This window comes from Pteropus alecto, unplaced genomic scaffold, assembly GCF_000325575.1.
Source record: "Pteropus alecto unplaced genomic scaffold, ASM32557v1 scaffold433, whole genome shotgun sequence".
NCBI lineage: Eukaryota > Metazoa > Chordata > Mammalia > Chiroptera > Pteropodidae > Pteropus > Pteropus alecto.
This window is the reverse complement of record NW_006433953.1, coordinates 1,948,802-1,956,410: the sequence shown is the minus strand read 5'-3', so window position 1 is coordinate 1,956,410 and position 7,609 is coordinate 1,948,802. Positions and strand designations below refer to the sequence as shown.

The 7,609-nt window shown below is 36.5% G+C and overlaps 1 pseudogene; it reads left to right on the top strand.

Annotated features, from left to right (window-relative positions):
• Window positions 1–397: 397 nt before the first annotated feature.
• On the top strand, window positions 398–1,458 carry LOC102881272 (annotated as a pseudogene).
• Window positions 1,459–7,609: the final 6,151 nt, after the last annotated feature.

The window sequence follows — 7,609 nt, the reverse complement described above, 5'->3', positions numbered from 1 at the left end:
GGGGTGGAAACAGTCTCTTAACAAATGGTGTTGGGAAAGCTGGATAGATATATGCAAAAAAAAAATGAAACTAGATCATCTTCTTACACCATTTACAAGAATAAACTCGAAATGTATCAAACTTAAATGTAAGACTCAAAACCATAAAACTAGAAGAAAACACAGGCAGTAAACCCTCGATATTGCTACTAGTAATTTTTTTTCTGATATATCTCTCTGGACAAGGGAAACAAAAGAAAAAAATAAACAAACAGGACTACATTAAACTAAAAAGATTTTGCACAGCAAAGGAAACCATCAACAAAATGAAGACAGAGATACGTTCATTATATCACTCCTTTCTGTCAGTGGACACCACAGAGAAAGCACTGTCAAAGTCACCCCTCCAGCAGTCATCATGCCTAAGCTGGAGTCTCCTACAGAGCCGAACAGCTGCAGAAGCTTTTCATCAAGGGTTTGAGCTTTGAAATAACCAATGAGAGTCTGAGGAGCCATTTTGAGCAATAGGGAATGCTCACTGACTGCGTAGAGATGAGAGATCCAAACACCAAGCACTTCAGAGGCTTTGGATTTGTCACTTATGCCACTATGGAGAAGGTGGATGCAGCCATGAATGCAAGGCCACACAAGGTGGATGGAAGAGTTGTGGAACCAAAGAGGGCTCTTTCAAGAGAAGATTCCCAAAGACCTGGTGCCCACTTAACTTTGAAAAAGATTTTTGATGGTGTATTAAAGAAGACACTGAAGAACATCACCTAAGAGATTATTTTGAACAGTATGGGGAAATTGAAGTGCTTGAAATCATGACTGACCAAGGTAGTGGCAAAAAGAGAGGCTTTGCTTTTGTAGCCTTTGATGATCACAACTCCGTAGACAAGATTGTCAGTGAATATCAGATGATGGGCATTTGCTAAGGGTTTTGAAATCTGCATTTTATTCTAAACACTGAAATTTTCCTTTTCTTTTTATCTTTGACATTTTTTAGTTCAGAAATACCATACTGTGAATGGCTACAACTGTGAAGTAAGGAAAGCCCTACCTAAGCAAGAGATGGCTAGTGCTTCATCCAGCCAAAGAGGTCGAAGTGGTTCCAGAAACTTCAATGGTGGTTATGGAGGTGGTTTTGGTGGGAATGACAACTTTGGTCATGGAGGAAACTTCAGGGGTCAAGTTGGCTTTGGTGGCAGCCATTGTGGTGGAGGATATGGTGGCAGTGGGGACGGCTATAATGGATTTGGTAATGATGGAAGCAATTTTGGAGGTAGTGGAAGCTACAATGATTTTGGCAATTACAACAATCAATCTTCAGATTTTGGACCCATGAAAGGAGAAAACTTTAGAGGCAGAAGCTCTGGCCCCTATAGTGGTGGAGGCCAATACTTTAGCAAACCACGAAACCAAGGTGGCTATGGCAGTTCCAGCAGCAGCAGTAGCTATGGCAGTGACAGAAGGCTTTAATTACTGCCGGAAACAAAGCTTAGCAGGAGAGGAGAGCCAGAGGAGTGACAGGGAAGCTATGGGTTACAATAGATTTGTGAACTCGGCCAAACACAATGGTGGCAGGGCCTAGCTGCTACAAAGAAGACATGTTTTAGAGAATGCTCATGTGTATGGGCAAAAAATCCTTGAGGACTGTATTTTTGACTAATTGTATAACAGGTTATTTTAGTTTCTGTGGAAAGTGTAAAGCATTCCAACAAAGCGTTTTAATGTAGTTTTTCTTTTTTTTTTTTTTTGCACCCATGCTGTTGGTTGCTATATATAATAGTCTGATCATGATGCTGAATAAATGTCTTTTTTAAAATGTGCTGTGTAAAGTTAGTCCACTCTGAAGCCATCTTGGTAAATTACCCCAACAGTTTGAGGTTAGATTTCCTTCAGGGTGATGCTAGGTTCCATTTGAAATTTACTTGCAACCTGCTTGGCCACAGAAGCCATTGTCTTCAGAAACCTTAGTGTAGTTGAATTGACAGTTACTGTGTTGGGACCTGGAGTTCACCATTAAAAGAGTCACCTAAGCAAAGTAATGAAGATTTTTTAGTTATTAATGATGTTGGCACATCCTATGCAATATATCTGAATTGAATTATGGTACCAGATAAAATTATAGATGGGAATGAAACATGTATAATCCATCATCATGTGTAATCAATAAAAAATTTAATATTCTCTTTAAAAAAATCAAAACAAAAAGACAACCTACTTAATAGGAGAAGATATTCACCTACAATACATGTGACAAGGGGTTAATATCCAAAATTTGTAAAGAACTCATACAACTCAACAACAATAACAACAACAAAATCCAATTAAAAAATCGTCAGAAGACCTGAATAGGTATTTCTCCAATGAGGACCTACAGATGGCCAATAGACATATGAAAAGATGTTCAAGGTCATGAATCATCAGAGAAATGTGAATTAAAACTACAATGGGATATCACCTCACACCTGTCAGATTGTCTATCATCAATATATTAAAAAATAACAAATATTGGTAAGGACGTGGAGAAAAGGGAAACTTCATGCAGTGTTGATGGGATTTGTAAATTGGTACAGCCACTATGGAAAACTTCTGGTTATTTATCCAAAGAAAACCAAAACACTAGTTCATAAAGATCTATGCACCCCTATGTTCACAGCAGCACTATTCATACTAGCTAAGATATAGGAGCAACCTAAGTGCTCATCAATAGATGATTAAATAAAGAAGTTATAGTAAATATATACAATGGAATATTATTCAGCCATTTAAAAAAATAAAATTTTATCATTTGCAATGACATGGATGGACCTAGAGGGTATTATGCGGAGTGAAATAGGTCAGAGAAAGATAAATACCATATGATTTCACTTATATGTGGAATCTAAAAAAAAGAAATGAACACACTAAATGAAAAACAGACTCACAGATACAGAGAACAAACTGGTGATTGCCAGAGGGGAGGGGAGTTGGGGGGCTGGGTGAAAAAGGTAAAGGGATGAAGAAGCACAAATTAGTAGTTACAAAACAGTCACGGGGATTTAGAGTATAGCATAGGGTATATAGTCAATATTATTGTAAGTGTTGTGTGTAGTGACAGATGAGTGCTAGAGTAATAGGGAGGATCACTTCATAAATTACATAAATGTCTAACCATTGTACTGTAAACTTGAAACTAATATAAAATCATTTTTAAAAAAAGAAAAAGAAAAACTTTACATCTGGAATATCCAAAAGGGGATGGGGTGGGGAAGAATGTATCTTTTTAAATCAACATGTCAGGAAGTACATTCTTGGTTCCGTCCACTTCAGCCCAATGTCTTACACATTGTGTACTTTTTCACTGACTATTTATGTTCAGATTAATGACACCAAAAGTGTTTCAAGAGCTTCAATCTTCAAAAAAATATTCAATATTAGTCATGAAAATCTACTTGCTAAATGATGAAGCATTTTTAAAACTTTCAAATTAAAAACAGCTTTTTTAAATATCTTGGTGAGCAAAAATTTTAATTAAGGAAAAGCTCATTCTTGCAGTATTTTTATTGATTCTTGCATTACTTTATAAGTGATTTGAGAATTATCCATTTTTTGGCATAATCCATGTGTCTCTTCCCCTTCACTTAAGTAATCAAAATTTGTCTGCATCTGAAAATGAACTCATATGATAAATGGGTTCAGCACATAAATGGGTTCTGTATTCAGGAATTTTGTACTCAAGTTGCAGAGAGAAAAAACTTTCAAATGCTGTTTTCCAGTAATGAATTTCAAATTCGACATAATTTCCTTTCAGAGCCTATTTTGTAAAAATGTGATTGTCCCACTCAGTCTTTGAAGAATCTCCATAAAAACTCAAATAACATTGTTTAACCCAAATTCCATTAGCATACTAAATGTCAGCCTTAAATGAAAAGCAGGATGAGGATTGATTGAGATCTTAAATGATCAACAATAGAAAATAATAAACTATGGTTATCAAAATAGCTACCACTCAGTAATCCTAACTATTATGCTTTTAATATGTGTCACTGCTGTGCTTTATAATATATATTATCAAACAATGGGCCTCATTTCATAAACCATATATAATCATTAGACATGTCGATTTATAAGCACAGCTTGGGTACACCATTAGAGAAAAGAGAATATACTGAAACCCTCAATTAACTAAACTTTTGCTGTACTCTATTTTTATGAGAGAAGCCAATCACAAGAAAACTCACGGAGCGAACATTTTAAAATCCATTAAATCCTAGGGTTTCATGCATATTAAGGCCAAATGCTTACATCGGTGGTTCCTAATCATTTTTTTAAGCAATAGAAAGAGTTTTTTCCCCAAAAAATAAAACAAAAAGAGAGAAATTATTACAGTTAAGGGGAGGCATGTGGGGCAAGCAGGAAGGAGTTAGTTTCAGAGCTCTGCCCACTTCTACCCTATTGATCAATCAGATAAGGCTGGGATACGTTGTATCAAAAAATCCCAAAATCTCAGTGGGTTAAAATAGCAAAGGTTTATGTCTTACCTACCTAGGCTGCAGAGGCTCCATCTTGACACTTGCTGCTATTATTACCATAGGAGGAGAGGTGGGAAGTAAATACACAAGCTTGTCAATTAAAGGCTTCCACCCAGAGAAACTCTCATCTCTTCCGTTTCTATTTCCTTGACCAAAGGAAGTACATAGTCAAAGCTAATCTTAAATTGGTAGAAAGTATAGTCTTTCCAGGGGAAAAGTTAGTGGTGGACAGGGATCATGCCTGACATATGCCAACCAGGAGTGTCAAAACTACAGCACAGCTCAAAGCCACTGCCCTCCATGGCTTCACTTAGTGTTATTCAGACAAGGCCTTGCAAGATGCAAATTGATCAAGAATAAAATTATTTTTATTTCATACCGTAGATATATTAAGAAAGTTAAATGGACTAATGTATTAAAGAAAGATCTTAACAACAAGAAAGATTTTCAGAATATCCCTTCACTCAGCTGGAAAATTCAATTAACCAGAACACACTTTCTCAAATATATCATGGAACTTGCATTTATCTTTTTACTTTTTAAATGAGGTTCAGTAATACTTAACATAAAACAACCTTCAAAAATTACAAGAGAACTGATACTTCCACATTTCCTCTTTTCTACTCTGTCAAACTTGTTACAGGCCAAAAACCAGAAGCAAGCGAAAATAGATTAAAGAGCATCAGTGAAAACAGCTTCAATGGCCATCTATGTTATATAATAGTTAATGTCACCCTTGAGTGACTATTGATTTAATATTGTGTATGAAACAGGTTATCAGCTTATAAAGCATGATTAGCCTTACTGACTCTCATCTCTCTCCTATCATACAGTAGACATAACATTAGAGTCAAGAAGAATGATCAAAGAACTCCCAAAAGCAGCAGCAAAAAAAAAGTGACAACCAGCTGAAAAAGACACGTGGTAACCTTTCAACACCTTCATTCATGAGAGATGAATAGTCTGCACTTAGTAATTCACCCTCTATGTATTATAGGACAACCTAACAATTAATGTTGATAATGGTGACTTTAAGTCATGAATAAAATATCAAAACTATAATGATCTTGGGTGTATCACTTAGCCTCATTAGTGTTTAGTTTTATTATCTAAAAATAAGGGAGTAGGAATAATTGATTCCTGGTTACTTTGTGATTCTGTGAGGCTTTAAACAATTGATCATCACTAACAAATATGAACTAGTGACCTAAAGGGGAAAAAAAAGAAATTGAAATAGGGTAAGGAATTAGGCAGGAAGAAAAGTAAATGAAGTAAGCTGCCAAATGCTTATACAATTAAATAGGCTAAATATATAGTTCATTTGTCATAAGGATTTTGGTTACCAATTAAAAGAAATCCAGCACAAACCACCTAAAACAATAAAGAAATGTATTAGTTTTCATCCCTAGAAAGTTCAGGAGTAATGTGGGTTTGAAGTTTGGTTCGAGCCAGTAGCACAAAAATGTCCACAAGGAAACCTAACCTCTCTCTGTCTCTATGCTCTGCCTTCCATAACGTCTACCTCATCCTAAAGCTACTCCCCTCATGGTTGCATTATGACTGCCAACAAATGTCAGGGCTACATGCCACTTTGTCCACATCCAACATGAAAGAAAGGCCATCTCTAGCTCAGCCTTCCAAAAAAAGTCCTGAGATTCATTACAATTGGTCCAGGCTGAGTCTCACGTTTGTTCTTCAACACTTGCAGCCAGGTTGTAGAGTGTTAATTGTCCAAGTGAATGAGGACCCACATTAGAAACTCACAAAGGGATGACCTTCCCCAGATGCACACAAGCCACAAAGGAAAGGATAGATACCCCCAAAAAGTAGGATTACTGTCAAGGAGAGGAAAAGGATGGTTGGCAGATAAAAAGCAAATGTCTACTATACATAGAAGAAAGCAAGCTAGGAATGGAGCAATTTAACAAGCTGTTTTAATTTATTGGGAAAATATTCAAATGCTTAAATTTAGCAAAACACTGTTGTAGAAACTAGTAGGGTGATACAGAAGTAGTAATACATAGCCTCTGCCCTCCAAGTAACTTACGATCTAAAAGAGGAGAGCAGACATGATGGTTAATATAAGGTGAGAGATAGAGAATATCTTTAAAAGCTCAAAGTTACAAAAAAAAAAAAGCCTAATAAAGCACATCACAGAGTGTTTAGAGTATCAGACAGAAAACAATTTACACTTCCCAGAAAACAAATAAAATTTCCAAAAAGTAAAAAGAAGCACAGATTATGTCTAGCTATTAAAATTCAACAGGATTGTCACCGAGGTTAAAAACTTGTCAGCTTACTTTGGTTCTCAGAAAGACACTAAAATAGGTATTAAACAATTTTCAAAATCCAGAGCAAAGAACTTAAGAATCAGACCCCTTCCCCGCAAGTGTCATGGTCTTGCACATCAGTCACTGGAGTCCTAGACACTGAAGCTTTGGGCATGTGGAGGACTTAAAGGTAAATCCAGCAAACATTTCTGAGCACTTACTATGGCACAGGCAGTGAAGAATAGTCCAGTGACCAGGAGATACATGTAAACAGATCATTTCTATGGAATGTTTTAAAGCAAATTTTGAAGTAGCTGGACTGTGGCTAATAAAATCCTGGCTCCCACCACCCCCATTTCCACCCTGAGCAAACATCCAACTGCAGTTGTCTTCTTAACTAAGGAAACAGTCCATCTATACCATACTTCTAACTCCCCACCTTCCCAAAATTCCATCGAAACGACCAACAGAATACCAAACTAGGGGAAATTCTACGTAATTGCTAGAAACTAGAGAACAGCAATATCCACATGAAAGAAATAGTGGGGAATTTCTGCTAGATATTGTGCAGACAAAACCAGATTGGAGCAAGGGCCAATCCAACCCACAACTCCTTGTGTGAGAAGGAATTGTTGGCTGTGAGTGTAAGTGGACAGGGGTCCATGAGAATTCCTAGATCTGAAAAGCATAGTCCACCTTTCATAAGGACACACAGAGAAAAATCACAGAATGGTCATAACAACATGACAGTTCAAAAGAAGGGCATCATGCTAAGAAATCAAAACAACGTTTTCCAATGAACTGGGAAAACTAAAAGAAAAATTTACAAATCTGTAATTTGTA